This window comes from Vipera berus (assembly GCF_964194415.1).
Source record: "Vipera berus genome assembly, chromosome: 2".
Taxonomy (NCBI): Eukaryota; Metazoa; Chordata; class Lepidosauria; order Squamata; family Viperidae; genus Vipera; species Vipera berus.
The window spans coordinates 197,215,659-197,236,472 of record NC_138203.1 but is presented as its reverse complement, the minus strand read 5'-3'; positions in this window follow the sequence as shown (position 1 = coordinate 197,236,472).

Here is a 20,814-nt window from a genome sequence, read left to right as displayed (position 1 = left end):
TACACTTGCTTCATCCTTTTGAGCTTGGCCTCTTGAGCTTCAAGTCCTACCAAGGGTATGCTAGTTTGAGGATTTGGCAAACAAACCACAAAAAAATGGATGAGTGTCTGAGAAAACTTGTTAGTTTTTCTCTTTGCTGGAACAGCAGACCATTGGTAGAGTAAATGAATAAATGTTCCTTGCAAATTGCAAATGAGAGAAGTCTACCTCTCAAGTCAAACTATTTTTTTACAACAGTTTGCAAACCTTTGGTATGTCATTGGAGGCAGAGTCAAAGAGGAGAAGCACTTCTTTTGTACATGTGCTGGGACATTGCCCAGACAACTAAAAGAGACCTTGGGGCAGGATAGCCCAATGTTGCTTTTGTCATTTTTACCACAAACTCTGACTCTGTTAACATAATTTGATAATGTATGCCTCCAGTTAGGGAAACTTCCTTATCTATTTACTCTCATGGGTAACAGATTTAGCCAGGAAACAAAAATCATGTTCTTTAATATTGTATTTAAATCCATAGAGAACTCATTCTTCATACAAAGTTGGCCTTAAATATAAGACTTCTAAAAATGACAGCTTTCCTTAAAATGGATAAAAGTTGAAAGGCATACAATGCCATGTTATAAAAGCTGTGAGGAAACTTGTTAAAAATAAAATTGGCAGTGCATTAGGAAGTGTCTATTAATAGTTTCATTCTGTTTATGAAGGCTTCCCAACTCAATTCCTGTTTGTCTAGCCAAGTACCTGATTTGTAAATTGCTTCAGCCACATGCCATTCTTTGCTGCTGAGTTTAGCTGAATTTTGTTCACTTGCTGGAATAACTATGTGACCGTTGTAATAAAAAGCAAATATAGTAAAATGGCAATGAGGTCAAGGAAGCTCAGCACTTGTCTTTGCACACCACAAGCCATACAACTCATATTTAATTTGTGATTCACCATGATCCTTTTTTTTTGCAAAGATTGTTCTCTTATAGGATTGCCCCTACCCATTTGCATACTTTTGATTTTCCAGCCCAGGTGAAGAATTTGCATTTGAAATTTGTTGATTGCTCCAGCTTCTCAAGATCCTCCTGAAGCTTGATGCTATTATCCTTGTCTCTCCAACAAATTCTAATTTAATAATATTATTTATTGTTTATGTTTAAAGCCCAAAAGAGTTTTATATGCTAACCATGTGGGCAGCCTCCTCACTTCAATCAAGGGCTTTGATTTAGAAATTGAGAAAGTTGAAGGGTGTATAAATTGTCAGCCAGTGGAACAGTCCACTACATGAAACATTCTTCACTAGAATTTTTTAGATAGAGGCTGGATGATTATTAGTCAGTAACACTGCAGTGGATCCTGTATTCTGAGAGGGAATTGCCCTAGATAACCTCTATGATTCTAAATCATATTTAAAAGAAACTCCAGTTGAACTCTGTACAAAAGAAAACAAAATGTTGAATAGAATTTCTATCTTTTCTTTTATGAATTGGAACCAGGAAATTACACGTGGATTAACTTAATCCAAGGCACCAGCCCCGTGTAGCATCATTCACTTACCCTCAGGTGAGAATAGCTTAATCTTTGAGATCTTAGTTAAAATTATTGCTGGCTAATGACAAGAAACTTGATAGATTTGGCCTTTCAACAAGGCTGATGGTGTAATCATGCTTCCTCTACCATCAGCTGCTGGTGAAATGACTGCTGCCTGAATGGAATGGATGTGCAGTAAACTGGAGGAAATGTCTCTGCTTCTCATCTTATCTCTCTCTCTCCTGCAGCTGATAAAACATCAGTCATGCTGAAGCATTTCCCCGATGGGATTCTTCTTAAAAACAAAAACAAAAAACTTCTTATTTATTTTAAAACACATACTCTATTTCTTTCCAAGAAAAAAAAGGAATACCATTTCCTTATATTGCAGAGGTCCCCAACCTTTTGAGCACCAGGGACCAGTTCCGCGGAGATAGGTTTTTCTGTGGACTGGAGGGGGGGCTTGCTTGTTTGCGTGGCCCAGTTTCTGGCATGCTGTGTCCCAGTGCCAGTCCACGGACTGGGGGTTGGAGACCCCTGTTATATTGCATAAATGTAGTCCACCTATGCAAAAAAAATCTAATAATGGTACGCACCACTGCTGAAATTTTGCAAAATCTCTCTTCCACAGATTCCTGACAGCCCTGAAGAAGTGCTGATCCTGGCGCTTCCGCTGAGCCCTGACAGCCCTGCAGCTCCAGCCACCTCTCGCTCAGGCTTGTGCGGTGCTGCCACCGGTTCAGCTCATTCCCCTCCCCTGCTACCACTTTTCTAGGATGGTCACATACCACCTGCTAGGTGACAATGTACCACAGGTGGTACCCATACCACTGGTTGAAAAACCCTGTAATAGATGCTATCTACAACAAATGATTGCTTTATGGAGTGCTTTTTGCATTTTTACTATTTGCATCATGATTTATGCATTATGCCAACTTTACCAAGCAATAAGCAAAATCACTGGATTTCAACCTGAAATGTTGAAGTATAAACAAAATTTTTCAATGGCACTAGCAAGAATTAGTTTTAAGTATAAGTGCATTTTGGCTATTGGCAGATTTTTAAATCTTAAAAGGCATGCCCTTATATCTTTTTTTCCCCCAGCATGTATTTCAGGATTTTTTTTTAAAGGACAAAAGCAAATTATGTTCAATGATATAGGAACAGGCTTTAAAGTGAGCCTTTTATTAAACAACTGCTATTTTCCTTCTTAGTTATAACATTTTAAAAGAACTGGTTTAGCACTCCAGTTTGTTCTCTACCAATAGTTTTCTCTGTCTTCTAATTGGATAAGTCTCTTTGCAAAATTGGTCATGGGCTATTTGCTTTTTGATTAGCAATTATTGGGAAGTTTGATTTGCTAATTATTTGTTTTCACAAGGATTACTTCTTTTGGATCTCAATATCAAGACCCTACCTAAATTCCCTCAAACAAGCTAGCAGGTTCCAGGTGTAGAGAAAAAAAATACAGTCTTACAAATACAGTTTTTTTAAAAATCCCATTTATATCCCGCCCTTCTCTGAAGACTCAGGGCGGCTTACAATCTAAGAAGCACAAGTCAATGTGCTTAGCAATAGCCTTCATTCTATGTATATGCCTGCTTATTAGGGCTTTTGCCCCCCCCCAGCGGCATTTTTACAAAGTCATCTTATTGCCCCCAACAATCTGGGTCCTCATTTTACCTACCTCGGAAGGATGGAAGGCTGAGTCAACCTTGAGCCTGGTGGGACTCGAACCTGTACTAATTGCAGGCAGCTGGTGTTACTTAAGGAAGCAGGCACATGTTCCTTTTCACTGTGAACACTTCGACTTTTGTAAAGCTGGTGTGAAGTAGATGAACATAATTTGCAATTTGCTAATCCAGTTTTGTTTTTGTAACAAGTCTGGAATTACATTTATGATTGGAAAGGTGCAGAAAATAAAAATCAAGGAAAAGTTTACAAAAGTAGATTCCATTAAGACATGCTTATTCTTGGAAAACTCCATATACAAAAATGCTTGTATTTACAAACAAAAAGGGAGTAGTGGATAAAAAAAATTGGAACAACAACATTGTGTCTTGCGTGGAACTAGATTAAAATGCATTTAAGGATGGAATAATGAGAAAATGAATTAAATTCCTGAGAAATTATGTCGTCACTAGGCTAAAGAGCATCCACAGAATAGGTGAATATTTTTAAAATCCACCAGTTTTTCCATATCCTTAAAATAATATAGGATTGTCATGAAGGCCTTTTTTAAAAAGTAGGTGTGTTTTATGCCTAGTTATAGCCACTGGATTTATGTAAATATTCCTTCTATAATCACAGGCATTTGTTCTTGTGTCTGAACTGTTACTGAAAACAAACCTGTTTTGCATTAAACATAGTAGAATGCCAAAAGGCTGCAGTTCTTCCACTTAAAAGCCAGCGGAATCTCATGTAATTTGGATTATTGTACACATTAGATAACTTCTAAGGCAAGGAACTTTGATTTAACCACTGCTTTAAAACAGTTTTACAAGTTTTGTTCAGTGTAAGGATTAGAGATATTTACTTTGTGGTCATATTATTTCTGTGGTTGCCGATTCTTGTGAAACATCAAGGCTATTATATGTCGGAGATGTTGAGGTGAAACAAGTTCTTTATATTTATCTTGAAATACTGCATTTAGAAATTATAAAGGAGCAGCGAAGTCTCTGCATGTGCAATAGAGAAACAGGAAGTTGTGGGAAGAAACCTGAATTCTGTATCTGAGGGAATTTTTCCAAAGATGAAACACAGTCCATACCTACCAACCACTGGAGAAAATGGTAAGGAATGTGTGAACCAAGGCCTCAGCCTCATTTCAAGTTTTCTGAAAAGGGCTTCCAGTTTGCGCGCACGGCGCTTTCAGACGTGCAGAGAGAGCCCCCTCCCTGACGTCCGATCTTTCTTCTTTGGAGGACCCTGGAGGGGCGACCACCGCAAGGAGGCCCTCCTATGATCGTGGAAGGGCCGCAGCCCTCTGCTTGAATCTGGTCTGAAGAAGAAGAGACTGGCCATCAACATGGCTGATTATTAAGCCGTTCCCTGCGGAAAGCCAAAAACATCAAAAACTGAGCTATTAAAGCAATATTTCAATGATTATAAAGGGGACACCAGCTTGGCAAAACTGTCATTTGGATGGTCTCCGTGGATTCAAATAAGAGGTGGAGGAAGAAAGGGAGACACATTTGAGAATTTAAAGACACTAAGATGGAAATCTGATTGGCACAAAAGGAAGGTAAGAGTTAGATTTAAAGATTTAGACTTGTCTTTTTGGGGGGATTTGTAAGGGCAGAACTTAAAAAATCTTTTTTGATGGACTAAGGGGAATCTTTAAAAAAATATAAACTGATTTCATATTTAGGTTTTAGATTGTTAAAGGAAAACAAAATTAAGCTTTTAGAATAAAACTTTGAATTATACTATAGAATTTAGAATCTTATAAGGTAGTATTTTAATAAGTGTTGAATGGTTAAGACAAAAAAATCTTTTCTAACAATTGGTGATTTGTTAAGATGAAAACTAGAATTTACTGTTAAATCGTAAGAATGATTTGTAATGAACAATGTAAATTTTGTAGATAAGAGAATTATTCTTTACTGAAATAGGGAATTGTAGGTTACCCAAAAAGTAAGCTTTCTTCTGTATATTATAGGCCACTTTAGAGTATTTTATTCCAATTAGGTAAAACTTAAAAACAAGATTTTGATATGTATTAGTCTAATTACATTGAAAACTTTCTTAATTGATTAGGTCATATCTAGAAATGATTACTTTGACTATGTGAAAATTAAGGGAATCAGAGAGGGAATCTTTATTGATACAACCTGAACTATTTACAAACAACTTGTTATTTGTTACTTTTCACTACCCAATCACCATATTGCTTCACAAATACATGTATATGTAAATACTGAAAAACCAATAAAACCTGAATAAAAAAAAGTTTTCTGAAAAGGATTGGTTCAAGCCTCTGGGCTCCTTTGGCCTTTCTCTGTTGTCTCTGTTGCAAAAGAGAAAAAATCTTAGAAAAAATTGAAAGAAATTGAGAGAAACAGGAGTGGTAGGGAAAAAAGAGTTGCATCTCCATCTATTTTTGACTCCACTGACATACTGTTGACTTCAAGTTGATGCTCCCTATTCCTTCCCAGCAGATAAATTCTAATGAAATGAGGTCTTTTTTTAGGAAAACCCACCATTGTTCTATCAAAATTGGATGGGTAAAGGCTAGGCGTATGTTCAGACTTTACATCTATGCAAACAATATGTCTCTCCCCATGGAATATGAATGGAATTTAGGCTTAGGAAAAAGCTTTGGGATCAAAGTTTGGGAGGTCAAAAAGAAGTGTCCTCTAACTCTAGAAAGAATGGGTCTTCCATTAGTATCTGAACAAAAAAAAGTACATTCTTATCAGAGCTTATAGTATCACCAAGACTGTTTTGGCATCCTAAAATATTTCAACATGAACTTTGATTGGAATTTTTTTTATCCCATTTATATCCCGCCCTTCTCCGAAGACTCAGGGTGGCTTACAATCTAAGAAGCACAAATCAATGTGCTTAGCAATAGCCTTCATTCTATGTATATGCCTGCTTATTAGGGCTTTCGCCCCCCCAAGCGGCATTTTTACAAAGTCAGCTTATTGCCCCCAACAAGCTGGGTCCTCATTTTACTTTACCTCGGAAGGATGGGTCAACCTTGAGCCTGGTGGGACTCGAACCTGCACTAATTGCAGGCAGCTGGTGTTACTTAAGGAGGCATTAGCACACTGCTCCACCAAGGCTCAATTTAATTGAGTCCAGGACATTCTTTAGCACCCTGACTATTTATGTACAATTGGCAGTAGCCGTGCTCATGGACTTGTCAAGCAAAAGCAATCAGAATCCCTTGTGAAGAATCTCAAGCAAATTCTATTGTTAATCACCTGTTACAAGAGTCTCACAAGACTAACTGCATTCTCTTGGAAAATGGAAGATAGGCTTCCAGTCTTCTGGCAGAGGTTTGGCCTGTGCTGCTTTCTGCAGTGCAGACTCTAAACTCAGCTCCCTCTTAACACCTCCCTCCCTTCAGGGTAGAGGGAGATCACACCACAGGTTCCCTGTTAGAACATCCCACTCCTTCTTGTCTTAGCCTGAAATGTGAGCAAGGGACAAACGTTATGCCTATTTTACAGGACATTGTATTGCCTTCATAGAGTTGAGTCATGAGGTAATGGAAATTTACACCTAATTTGTGCATCTTATAACATTATTTACTCTTTTGGGCCACTGAATCCCAATTGGCATACTAACTTCTTGGAAAACTATAAACAGGCTCTTTACTACAGCAGAGTTCTCTTGCCAGGACCTGAAATACGCCTTGATCCTGGATCCCATCCTCACCAAGAATGAGGAATTAAGAGTGAGATAGAAAGGCTGGCTCTTGCTCCATTGCCTCCTACTAGCATTGGAGTACAGCATAAAACTGTGCTTCAGTTTACTTCACGGGGCATTTTTGTGTTGGGATGCTGATTGTCTTGCTAGTCCCCCTGTGCTTCTTAACTCTCCATTGGGCCCCTAAATCTTCTGGGAATTTGGAATGAAGTCTCCTATCATTGCTTACCTAAGCTCAGTTGATCAGTATTTGGCCTCTACCTCACCTCCTCTCCTCTCCTCTCCTCCATGATTTTCAGGCTGTGCATAGATCTAACTGTTCTGAAGACTACCTGTAACACCCAGTAGATATCTACAGATAATATTTTTAATTTGCTGATCAGGTTTACAGGTCTATATTTCCAGCCAATGTATCATTTCAGATTGAGGTCAACAGACAGGGAAAATATGTATGTATGTATCTGTGTGTGTGTGTGTGTGTGTGTGTGTGTGTGTGTGTGTGTGTGTGTGTGTGTGAGAGAGAGAGAGAGAGAGAGAGAGAGAGAGAGAGAGAGAGAACTATCATTGGAATCTACTAACTTTTGCATTTTATTGCAAATTTTGATTTACCATTTTACCATTTTATTTATTCAGGGCTTAGTTCAGAGAAGATTATGCCATGATTAAAAAAAGAGAAAGTTTTAAAGAATCAAGTCTATTTGTTGCTTTTTCTACAGCATTTTATTACAGCCATCTGCTATATTCTCTAAGTCTGTTCTTTTTTGGGGGGCGGTGTGTGTGTGTGTGTGTGTGAGTATATTATCTCTTGTTTGTTTCGTGCTAGTGTTGTAATAATAGGGTTTGGTTGTGTATGTGCTGCTAATACATTCACAACATTCATAGTATATTATCAAGGTGCGTGCATCTGCATGCACACACATATACACACGCACACACATTTTCTGGACATTCCTTAGCTTGACTTGCCCAGAGTCAGTAGGATCAGAATGTCCAAAGAAAAATTCAAGAAGTTAAACAGCATTGACAGCTCCAAGTCAAACGTGCAATGGAAAAAATGTGTTGCAAAGATATTTATGTTTTGCATTCATGTAGAGACAAATTTGATTTTAATAATATAGTCTACTGGAAAGACTGTGGCTCCTTGACATATGTAAAGTGACATTTCTTTTAAATTTCATTTTCAAGGAAACTTAGCGAGGCTGTAATAAAATCCTGAATCTGGCAAAGGGAAAGTGATATGTCATTGGGAATTAATCAAGAAAGGATAAGCATGTTCAGCATTCACCAATAGGCTTTAAAAAAGTGTTTGTCTGATAAACTCCAGCAAATTAGCCATCTCCACAGCTAAACCTTTTACTCTCAGCTGCACAGATTTTTTTTCCTTATAAGGCTTTTTTAGGACTTGAAAAAGAAAGCAAATCTGAAGCTGAGAATAATTTACAGTATGTTAAACTCTGAATCTGTTCTTATCTTGGAATATAAATATAGCAGCACATATACATTCTGAACATTTTTTTTTCAAAAAAATATATTTATTTTTCAAAATAAATACCATCCATTTCACCTGCATGACTCTGGTGATGTGTTGGAAATGTTCTCATCCCCCACCCCCCCACCCCCGTTTCCATATTTCTTTCCCTATCAGGCATGGTTACCAGAGCACTGTTTAGCCAATGCCATCTCTGATGTTTGTAACAAGAAACAATGGAGCAAAATATCTGGACATCACTAGATTGTAATGTTATGTGGGAATGGTCTTGACAGATGAATCACAGCCAGGGGGTCAGATGAGAGGCAGCTTAGCCTGTGGAAGGAACGTGGGCATGGCGAACATCTCAGAAGAGACCCTTTCTATATTCTTGGGGTGTGAAGTGGCGGAGGAGAAATGTGCTTTCAGACTTGAACTGAACTACCCTGCATGGTAGGTATACACTACTCTTGGTTTAGGCTGTTTGTGTTCCTCTGGCTGTCATGATCCTGTATTGAAATACTTCCTGTTGGCCAGGGTGATGTGATGGTTCAGCAGTTAAGCTGCTGGGCTTACCAGCTGGAAACCCAATAGCTCAGGTTCAAGACTCAAGCCCTGCATGATAGGGAGATCTCCCATTACTTGTCCCAGCTCCTGCCTGCCTAGCAGCTTGAAAGCATGCAAATGCGAGTAGATAAATAGGTAGCACTTCAGCAGGAAAGGTTATTACATTCCATATTTTCATGCTGGATACCTGATGCCATCTCTCAGACTACACAGCCTTTCTCGGCTGAGAATGAGAAAATTCTCAGTCAAGAAAAGTAAAAAGTAGCCGAGAAAAGTAGAAAAGTAGAATTTCCAAGGAGAATTCCATTCTATAACAATGGTTGATAGTGTTATGAAGTATGCAGATTACAGTAAAGAAACACAATATTTGGAATGGCACATTAAACTCACACAATATCTGTGGCATCCATCTTGTGCACTTATCTGGGACGCTTATGAATATTTTCCCTTTCTTGAATATAAAAGAATTATATAATAGAAACAATAGGAACATATTTCATTTATTTCTAACAGTTTGGTGAGATCAACAAAACCAAAGTTGATAACCATAGAATGAATACTGCTTGATAGGAAAAAAAGGAGGCAGGTCTTCGGTACGGTCTTTGACCTGGCTTGATTTAATTAAGTCATTCTACATTTTGGAGGGGGACGTGGTGGCTCAGTGGGTTAGGACGCTGAGCTTGTTGATCAGAAGATCGGCAGTTTGGCGGGTCGAATCCTGAGTACCGCATAACAGAGTGAGCGCCTGTTACTCGTCTCAGCTTCTGCCAACCTAGCAGTTCGAAAGCACGTAAAAAATGCAAGTAGAAAAATAGGGACCACTACGGTGGGAAGGTAACAGCGTTCCGTGCGCCTTTGGCATCTAGTCATGCCGGCCACATGACTACAGAGACGTCCTCGGACAAGCGCTGGCTCTTCGGCTTTGAAACGGAGATGAGCACCGGCCCCTAGAGTTGGAAACGACTAGCACGCATGTGCAGGGGAACCTTTACCTTTACTTTACATTTTGGAATTTTCACTTTCCTCTTAGCAATACAGTTCGGTATGAAATTTCTAACTACAAATTGACCCCTGAATGCATGTTTCTGCTTCAAAAGTTATCTTAACAAGCTTAGATGTAGAATTTCATGATTGTTGTTAGTTGCGAAGTCGTGTCCGACCCATCGCGACCCTATGGACAATGTTCCTCCAGGCCTTCCTGTCCTCTACCATCTTCTGGAGTCCATTTTGGCTCACGCCTACTGCTTCAGTGACTCCATCCAGCCACCTCATTCTCTGTCGCCCCCTTCTTCTATTGCCCTCAATCTTTCCCAGCATTAGGCTCTTCTCCAGTGAGTCCTTCCTTCTCATTAGGTGGCCAAAATATTTGATTTGTTGCCGAATCTAATTGAGTGCATATCTTACAGTGATAATTGAACTGGTTTTTATTTTCTTTTTAGGGTTATGTTTTTTCCTTTAAACCTGGCATTATTTAGTTGATTCTTCATTCTTAGAGATCTTACCATGGAGATGGAATTAAGATTGAATAAGTTAATTGAGGAGAGGTGTTTTTTTTAAGTGGATTTAGATTGCTTTGATTCTAACTGAGCATTAGTGCCTTTCAGAGTGATCATTTTCATGTTTAATGTTCTTCCTATCACTTCTTGGATAAATCCTTCACAAATAAACCAAGGACACTTTCAGTTATGCTACATGAAAGGATTAAGATAGATAAATAGATATATGGTAGATAGCTTCCTAATTAGAGAAGGAATCAGCTAATAGACTTGGATGCCCATAGAGGTTTCACCCAATACTTGAGTATGACCTTATAAATGTATTTCTGTTTATGACTATGATGTTTGTGATTTAAAAAAATATTATAGAGCAATTCTTTGCTTTTCAGAGGTACACGTTAAAAATGAAGTTCAACTGATTTGGCAGATATGCCCATGAATTTTCAAATACTTATTCTTTTATGTATTAGAATTCCTTAATTCCTCTGGCTGGGAAATTCTGGAAGTATGCATATCTTAAAATTGCCAAGTTTGAAAAACAATGGTTAAACAGTAAAAGCCAGTTGAAGTGGGAACTACAGACTTTTCCTTGCTGGAAGAGGTTTGAGGGTCCCCTCCAAGGGAGTTAGAGTTGCATTCTGCATTGTACATTCTGCAATAGCCTCTAAAGTCTACTCTGACTCTAAAATGCTACAGTCTGCATTATGTTAGGAAATTCAGAATAAGAAAGGAATATAGTTTGGAAAGAAACGAAACCTTTGCCAACATTGTATAATCCTAAACAAGCAGTGGATAGAATGATGGACTTGAACCCAAGCCATATCTACGTTCAGAAGTGAAACTCACTTTATGATCTTGAAAAAAATAACTGAACTGACATTTTATGTGGCACATAAAATAGAACCCCCAAATGACATTAGTGTCAACGTGTCCTTCATTAGTTAAGATGATGGCATATTAAATAAGTTCAATCAATCACAATAGAGCTGGAAGAGACTTTGGAGGTCTTCTAGCCCAGCCCCCTGCTCAAGCAGGAGTCCCTATATCATTTCAGACAAGTGGTTGTCCAGTCTCTTCTTAAAAACCTCAAGTCATGAAGCACCCACAACATCTGAAGGCAAGCTGTTCCACTGGTTAATTGTCCTCACTGTTAGGAAGTTTCTCCTGAATTCCAGGTTGCTTTTTTCTTTGGTCAGTTTCCAACCATTGTTTCTTGTCCTGCCCTCTGGTGCTTTGGAGAATAATGTGACCCCCTCATCTTTGTGGCAGCCCCTCAAATATTGGACTACTGCTATCATGTCCCCCCCCCCTAGTCTTTCTTTTCTCTAGACTGGCCATTCCCAAATCCTGCAAGTTCTTCATATGTTTTAGTCTCCAGGCCATTAATAATCTTAGTTGATCTTTGCACTTTTTCCAAAATCTCTACATCTTTTTAGTAATTGTGGTGACCAAAACTGGAATGCAGTATTGCAGATGTAGCCTTACTAGGGCTTTATAAAGCAGTACTAATACTTCATCTGATTTTGATTCTATGCCTCTGTTTATACAACCCAGGATTGTATTAGCTTTTATGGCTGCTGCTGCACACTGCTGACTCATGATTGTCCGCTAGGACTCCAAGGTCCCTCTCATAGTTACTGTTTTTGAACCAGATTGCGCCTAATCTGTACTTGTTCTTTGATTTTTCCTGAGATCTGAGATCACAATGGGTAAATGAAATATTGATTTGTTTGTAATGTTATAGATATAGATATATTTTGAGCAACAAGAGCTGTAAGAGAAGCCAGAATCCCAGTGCCTAAACACTGTATATGTACAAAAGCCTGTTTTCTGGCATCAGGTATTAATTGGCAATCTGTACTCCTACAGATAGTTTTGTTTTCCCTCTCATAAATATTTTTTTCAAACTCCTTAAGCCTACATTTCCCTCTATTTAATGTGCAACCAAAAGCCACTTCTTAAGTATAGAGAATCACAGCAGTAAAAGCAGGTACAGGTAGTTGTTGACTTATGATCAGAACTGGGAACAGAATTTCTGTTCCTAAGAAAGGCAGTTCTTAAGTGAGTCACACCCGATTTTATTCCTTTTTTATTTTTTATTTATATCAAACTTTTATTATTTTTAAAAAATAACTCAAGTCAGTATACATAAACCAACACACCCTTCCTCCTCCTATTTTCCCCACAACAACAACCCTGTGAGTTGAGTTGGACTGAGAATGACTGGCCCAAGGTTACCCAGGTGGCTTTCATGGCTAAGGCAATGTCAAGGTTGAATTGCTAAGATGCTTGCTAACCTCTGTCGCTACTCAACTTGCCATGTGAGACCCAAGGTCACAAAAGCAGGAGAAGTGGATCGTTCCCATAACAAACTGTGATTGGACAATGTGAACATTTGGATGGTGGGGATTTTGAAAAGCTATTGCTAACTAACCAGATTTTTGCATGGGAAAATTAGAGTGGATTTTGTTTCTTCGGTGCCGGATGTGTATTCAATAAAGTTTATCTCTTATGGCACCTCAAGAACATAGAGTTTCTTCGATATTGAATTTGCTAGGTTGACAGGCAGGACTGGAACTCATGGTCTCTGGCTTTCTAGCCTGATGCCTTAACCACTAGGCAAAATTGACTCATGTTATTAAGGGATGCAGTTAAGTGAATCATCTGTTTGTTAAACAAATCCAGCTTCCCCCATTGACTTTACTTGTCAGGAACTGGCTATGAAGCTGGCTATGAAGGTTGCAGACTGCAATCACATGTCCCTAGGTTGCACGTATCATAAATACAGCCTGGTCGCCAAGTGTCTGAATTTTGATCACATAACCGTGGGAATGTCAGGATGGTTGTACGGAAATGTGAGGACTGATTGTCAGTCACTTTTTTTCAGTGCCATTGTAACGTTGAATGGTCGCTAAATGAAAGGCTGTAAGTTGAGTACTACCTGTAGTGTGGAAAAGATAAAAACATATCTGAGGAGGAGAGAAATTGCTCACATTTGTACTGATGGTCCTTTGGAACCAGCTCAACAAGCTAGTTTTTAGGCTATACTTATGTAACCAGAAAACAAAACAAAACATGTCTGTCTTAAAACATCCCATTTAAATAAGACTGCTTTTCAAGGAGTCCCGTGTTATGAGATATCGCCCCTGAAGTAATAGATTCTATTCTAAATTATTGTAAATCTTCACATTTAAGAACACATAGATTGTTTTCTCTCTATCCAGAACTTGTAGAAAAAGACATCTGGATCTGCATTGGCTTCCTTCTTCTTTCTTTTTCTCTGAAGGCTTTCATTAATGAAGCCAGAATTCTCATGAATAAAATGCTTTAGAAGGCTGAATGCTGACATGGGGGAGGGAAAGGGGAACGATAAAAGGTCTTTGTACATGTCATCAAACAGTTGGATCTGGGTGCTGGAGAATGCAGGCTTTATTCAACATTATTCGTCAGATTGGCTGCATTTCCCAGTCCTTGAAATCATTTAATTACAGAATATTTTTAGTTACATATCTTGGCTAAAAGCTCTTCAGCATCATTCCTAAAATATGGTCCTTCATAGGCAAGGACAAAGTGAAAGGTGAAGGCAATCAAAATGCCATTCCTTAGTTCAAATAACGTATTAGAAAAGCCCTTGCCAAGGTAAATGCAAAGTTTTTGTTTGCTGAATCCATTAAAAGGATGAAATTGAACTGGGCTGCCATTGACATCATGTTTCCAGCATACTGTTCTGTTATGGCTTAGCTCTCTTTTACTGAAGATGAATGAAAAATACAGATTTACAAAACTTATCAAACAAGGGAATAGAGTAGAATAGAATAGAATAGAAACCTGTGAAGTTTTTCTTTCATTATCTATGTAGCTCAAGCATTGTCACACTTTCTTTCTTTCTGTTTTTCTATTCTTTTGATCTGGATCATTTCTAGACAGTACTCAAACCTGTAATGGGTTCCTGGAATAGAATCCCTAACTATGCATACTGAATCTAGAGAAAGAATGGAAGGTTCATGTAATACCTATACAAGATACAACCTAGAATGGCGTTGTGTAGGACAACTTTGATTTGGCACTATTTCCAGGCCCTTAACAGAATGCTCAATTACTTAGGCTGGCTCATTGTTCACACTCTTCCAGCCCAGTGATGTGTGAAAACGTGGCTTTGCATAATACTGTCCTCATAACTACCTTTAAATGTTTCCTGAATTTTCAATTCCTGTGAAAATATTTAAGTCATGGTTCCAACAGATAAATAAAGCAGAACTCCCAGGCTTGCAAGTTCCTCAAAGAACATGTTTATTGATACAAAGTATTGGCACATCAAAAGTGAAACCAAGTCTGAATAGACACGTAACAACCCCCAATACAAAGTTAAGAAATCCCACCCCAAAAGCTATGCAAGCTACTATGTTCCCCAATACAACACCTTGGTGGGCTTTTTACGAAATGCCCAGCATAATGCAACAGTCCAACTGTGAAATGACCAAGGTGAGCATGGCCACCAAGCCCATGAATGAGTACAATTGATGCCTATATTTGTGCAAAGGTTCCCCTAGTCATAGCTGCCATCTGCTCTTTGAGTAAGGGCTGTGAGTCCAGGAGGACCTTCAAACTGTGCACCAGCAATATTTGGTGACAATATATTACCAAATCTGGCATAGAGGGCAAAAATCCCAAAGACAGGCTAGGGCTACATTAGAACTAATCCTTCTCACGTAGACCCCTACAATTTCTAGACATATCAGCACTGAAATGACATCACATGCCTGGCCAGGGATGGAGATGTATAATTGGGCATCATCAATATACTGATGATATTGCACCCCATGCAGTTGAAGGACCTCACCCAGCAGTTTCATGTAGATATTAAAGATGAATATGTCAAAAGATTTAGTATCTTTACAGCCCTGAGCCCTGAGCCCTGAGACACTCAACATTACAGGAACCTAGGCTAAATCTCTCTCCCGCTACCAACATGAACTAGTACCATCCACAGAGAAAAGAACAACTGTGAAACAGTGCCTTCCATTCCCAATTCTTAAATCTGGTACAGAAGGACACCATGGAAAATTTATTTTCCTCCCACCCTTTAGATGTGATGAGGGTAGGTGGCAGGAAGCAAGCTGACAGAAAAAAAAAGAGTTCTCCCACAGACTGTCCTTTGCCATACCTCATCAACTAAGCCAGGAGTTTGTTGCCTCATACAAAACAACATGGATTTCTTTCAGCAAAGTGATTTGTTCTCTATTTGAAGAATCCATCTACTGGCTAACCACAAACTGTGGAGGGGGAGGTCTATTTTAGTCAAATAAACAAATAACAAGCATTCTCTGACCCAGAGTTGGTCGGAATTGGTCATCATCAACACTGGATAAAATAAAAGTAAAAATTATCTGAATTTCCCTTCTACAAATCAATAAGCTGCAGCAGGCTATTGTCTTGACAGCTGGCTACAAGGTTTTGACAGCAGTGAATGACAAGGTTCCAAGGAAAGTCGTTTGAAGTGGAATCCTTTTGAGTCCTGTGGAGCCCTTTGGTTTGTTGATTTTCTCTGTGGTGGGTCTCCTGCAAGATCAATATCCCCATGACTGAACTACAAAATAAGGAGTCTGTAGTTACAGTAACCCTGTAAGGCAAAGAAATTGAACAGATAGCCCTGCAGCAAGTCAATTGGTGCAAATCATTGACCCTTTCTAACAATTCTTCGCCACGTGATCTAGAGTGTCCAAATGGTAAATCATCTTCTAGGAAAACACTATTTTCCTGCTGAAACACCTTGAAATAACTTCAGCCTACCCAATCTCAACTCCTCTGGGTTAGTTGCTAATGAGATGGAGTTGCACTATGAGGACATGTCTTCTGTAAAAGTAAGTGAGCCATTTTGTTGTTGTAATATACAAGCTATGTAAGTGAGCTCTTCCATTCCACCAGCTAGTCATCTGGAGTCTTTCAGGACTTTTTTGTAGCTCTTTGCAGCTTCTACCCTGTAGAAAGTTGTCTTTTAGGAAGAAGAACATGATTTTCCCCCAAAACAAACATATCTGTTTTATATAGAATAAATGCAATAGAAATGTAATCCTTTTAAAGCTAGAGATCTCTACTGACCATTCAAGTGATCTTTTCATGGAGTCTCAAGACTATTTGCCAGATTTTCTTTTGTCAAGTTTCAAAAGAAGCTGACCTGAGATACATGGAGAGAGAGAGAGAGAGAGAGAGAGAGAGAAGGAAAGAAAGTAGAGTAGATCTCCACTTTTCAGCCATGGTTGTTTGTCAAATAACCATCTTCCTTCCACTATCCAGCTCCTCTTGTCCAGATTGGTTGGTGATCAGAATGTTTTAAAAAACAAGTAGAAATTGTGGTTTTCCAAAAAAGTTCCACTAAAGAAATTCTAGAATCACCATCTTAATTAGTGCCTTCTGACTAATGAACACGAACATGAAAGCAAGTTTGTTTCCTCACTGACCATTGTTCCTCTATTTATAGCTGAACACCGAGTCTTTAAATAGTTTATCAGCCCAAAACTATTGATAAAATAAAATATGTGTGAGAAAAAGGAGAATTCTGAACTCTTGTTCTAATCCTCAACCATCACTCTTAAATCTCTGCAAATAAGGGAGGGAACTATCTCCTTGTGTAGGGTTTGATGACTTAAAGTATTTCAAACCAGATTTAAAGAGGGTGGGGAAGAGACAAAAAAGAAAAAAATCTCCTTCTCATCCCTAGCTGAGATTGTCATTGTGGTTGTTTGTTAAGCTAGTCCTCTTGAAAAAGAACCTTATTTTTTTAGAAGTTCTGGATCATTGATTTCTCTGTCTTCTGAATGAAAACTGACAGATCTATAGACCCTCCCTTGTAATGCCTGGAGGTTCTTTGGTTTTTTACTGGTTTCATTAAAGGCAAGCTAGCTAATCCTCCAACAATGTAGGATCAGTAGTCAAGTATTCCTATTATATTAAAAAGCAAAAATGGCCAATGTAATGTATTGGGATTTTACTTGAACTGTGTTCACGTGTCTTTTGAATGCTGCTTAGGGTTGCTCAATTGCGGTGTCTGTGTAACGGTTGCTGACTATCCAGACATGTAGTCTCCAAGAAGATCATTGGATGATTTGGGGTGGGAATGGGTTGCTTTAAGCCTATTGGCCTCTGCCTAGTGGCCAACCATATAAGTAGCTGCGCAGAAGCTTCAGTTCTGGTCCCTTCCAACATATTATTATTATTATTATTATTATTATTATTATTATTATTATTATTATTATTATTATTATTATTATTATTATCATTAAGAAATGTTCCTGTTTGAAACCTCTTGTCTTGCTTCCTGCCTCCAAAGAACTCACTACACAACAGCCAAAGGCTCGTTGTACATTCAGCATCCACAGCAAACTGGTTCTTGCTAACAGTGGGGAATGTCCCCTCTGCCCTTGCCTTGCGAGGCAGTCTGATTTGATGCTTTGGCTGGCAGAAAATTTCACGCCTTTAATTGTGATCTTCCTCCTCCACCCACAAGAGAGGTGCTTTGGTTTGTGGTCTGTAGTTTTCTGGGATCTTTTGAAACAATTGCAACCTTTGAGCTTCCTCAGCCATAAAGCAAGCAAGCTCTGTTTCATATGCAACCAGCCAATCTCAAGCCCTCCTCTTTTGCTTCCACTCTGGAGTCTTGTGTCCTTACTTCAAAATCAAAGTTCTTTAAAGCAAATCACACACACACGCACAATGGATTATTAATATTCTAGAAAAGCAATAGTGCAAAACAAAACAAAAATATGGATTCTAGGTGTTCAGACTCCCTCAAAGCCTCAAGCCAAAATGACATTTGAGAGTGGCAATTCATAACAACTGAATAGGGAGTCATGTTCCTTTCTTAATGGTGGATATGGGAGCTAGGCAGATTGTTGGTCCTGACCATGTCATTCCTAGGTTCCTCCCCAATGTGCACTAGATTGTTACTGTTAAGTCGTGGGCTCTTTGGTGCAGGAAGGAAGACACGAGGCTGAGTACAAGATAACACATTCTTTATTCTTGCTGTACTGAACTGTACTGTAGCTTGGGCTGCAACCAGCCACAATATATAGTCTAGCCCCTAGGCGGCAGCCAATAGGTTTGAACCCACTCTTGCTGCCTGGGGTTAGCCAATTACAGTACCGGAGACAGCTAGTCTAGGTTACTGGAGAGCCGTTATTTTCTCCAGCAACACATGTGGTATAACACCACAAGCCCAGTACATAACAGTTAGTATGGGAAATTATGATTATGTACTGTATTGACTGGACGCTGAGTCCAACTCAGTCACCTAATGAACTAGCTACATGTTTAATATCAGTCGGAGAACTGGAGTAGTGATTATGATGTGAGACAAGGACTTTGGAAACCCAAGTTAAACTCATTCATTTTCAGCCTTATCTGATTCACATATACAATAGTTTCTGGGCTCTGTGAGGTACAACAGGAGAAGGAAGAGCTATGTATTTCTCCTTGATCTCCTGAACACAAAGGCAGAAGAGATCTCCCACAAATCAGTAAGTCAGAATTATTATTTTTTTCCTTAAAAATGTCCTCCAAAATTCTGATCTGAAGAAAAACTACAAACACCAAACTTTATAACTAGTGTTGTATTCCATGATTCAGCCAAAGCAACCAGGAAATACAAATATGACTACTGTTTTAAAAATATAGAAAGCTTTCAGGAATAGCTAAACCCTAACAGAAAAAAATTATGTTAGATTCCATTGATGCTATGAGGAATACTTAACATGATTTTTTCATGGTCCTTCTAGCTTTCAGAGCTTAGCTTTCTCTTTTAGATTGGCACATTTATTTAATCAATATTCTTGCTAAGGATTTCATGCTCTCTGTCTGCACATGGGACTTTTTCCACTGGGAATCTTTGAGAACAGAAACCATATGCAATTCTAATTCACTTTTTTGAAGCATTGGCATCATTCTTGTCTTTTCTTCCTTAATGACCTTTTAAGGGAACGAGAAAGGACAGGAAAACCATGGAAAATATGGAGAATTTCAAGGGACAAGAAGAGCTGTCTGAATCCTTGAGCCCCCATTCCAGAATTAAATTCAAAAGTTTAAAACTTTCATTTCTTTATTTTTATTGGTGGCCAGGAATTAAATGAGCTGTGTACATTTAATGAGTTAAACAGGTTAAGCTAACCAATATACTCATCATTTTATATGAATACAGCTCGATGAAATAATGTTTGGAAGTCAGAGCCATTTGAATGGGGACAATCACTGGAATGTTCTTGGTGATTTATTCATTAGATGTACATCTTTCCTTTACACAAGGTGATGTTCAGAGATCTTTTTCTTTCATACTTTTCCTCCAACAACAATCTTGTCATGAATGAATGCAAATATATGTGACCCAGGATAATGTTGGAGGATCCAATCTAGGTTAGTCACCAGGACCAGAGTTTAGCCTTCCAAGCTTTGAATGTATCTGCTAGAGAGAAGTTCCCCAAGGATGGGCTCCAGCATGAGTCTGAAATTTTGGAAGACTAAACCTCTGGTCCTGGTGTTCCAATAAGATTCATTTAAAGATAATCAACTTCATGTCCAGGTCATTCCATGGACATGGTCAAACAGTTTTCTTGGCAGCAATACTGAAGTCGTTTGCCATTGCCTTCTTTCAAAGTGCTTTTTTATTTTTATTTTCCACACTAACCTATAGTTCTGGGATCTGTACATACATTATTAAGGAGAATATGGAAAATTAATCATTAACTTGACTCTCCATTATTCATAGCAATACCAATTCACTTAGAAGTTAAGAAATTAATAAGAACCATTATAGGCCCCATGTATAAAAGCCATCATTAGAATCTTGCATCAATTGGAATCATCCTTTGGTTTCCAGTCTGATTCTTGACTCTGCTGATTCTTTGATTCTCCACTATTTACACAGGAGGCTATACAGAGGGCATCATGTTCATGAGTTAATAAATCTATGACTATTGAATTGAGATTTTAGAGAAAGTGAAGACAATTCCTAGTCTGATTCCAGATAAAAATGTAAAACTTGCTTTTTCACAAATTGTATAGATTGTATTAATTAAAATTATTAAGAGAAATTATTATTAAAATAATAATAATAATAATCTCCAATTAAGATAGTAAGATAGTAATGGGATTTTATCAATTTCATATTTTAAAGCAGTCACAAAAGGGCTACTATTGTCCTTGTGATTTTACCTCATCGATGGGGACAGAATATCATTTTTCTGAATCCTACCTTTATTAATTTTTATAATTAAGTCAAGCTAATACTCCTTCCTCCTACTATTTTCCCCACAACAACAACAACTCTGTGAGAGTTGGACTGAGAGAGAGTAAGTGGCTCCAAACCCTAGCCAGCTTTCCTGCCTGAGGAAGGATTTAAAC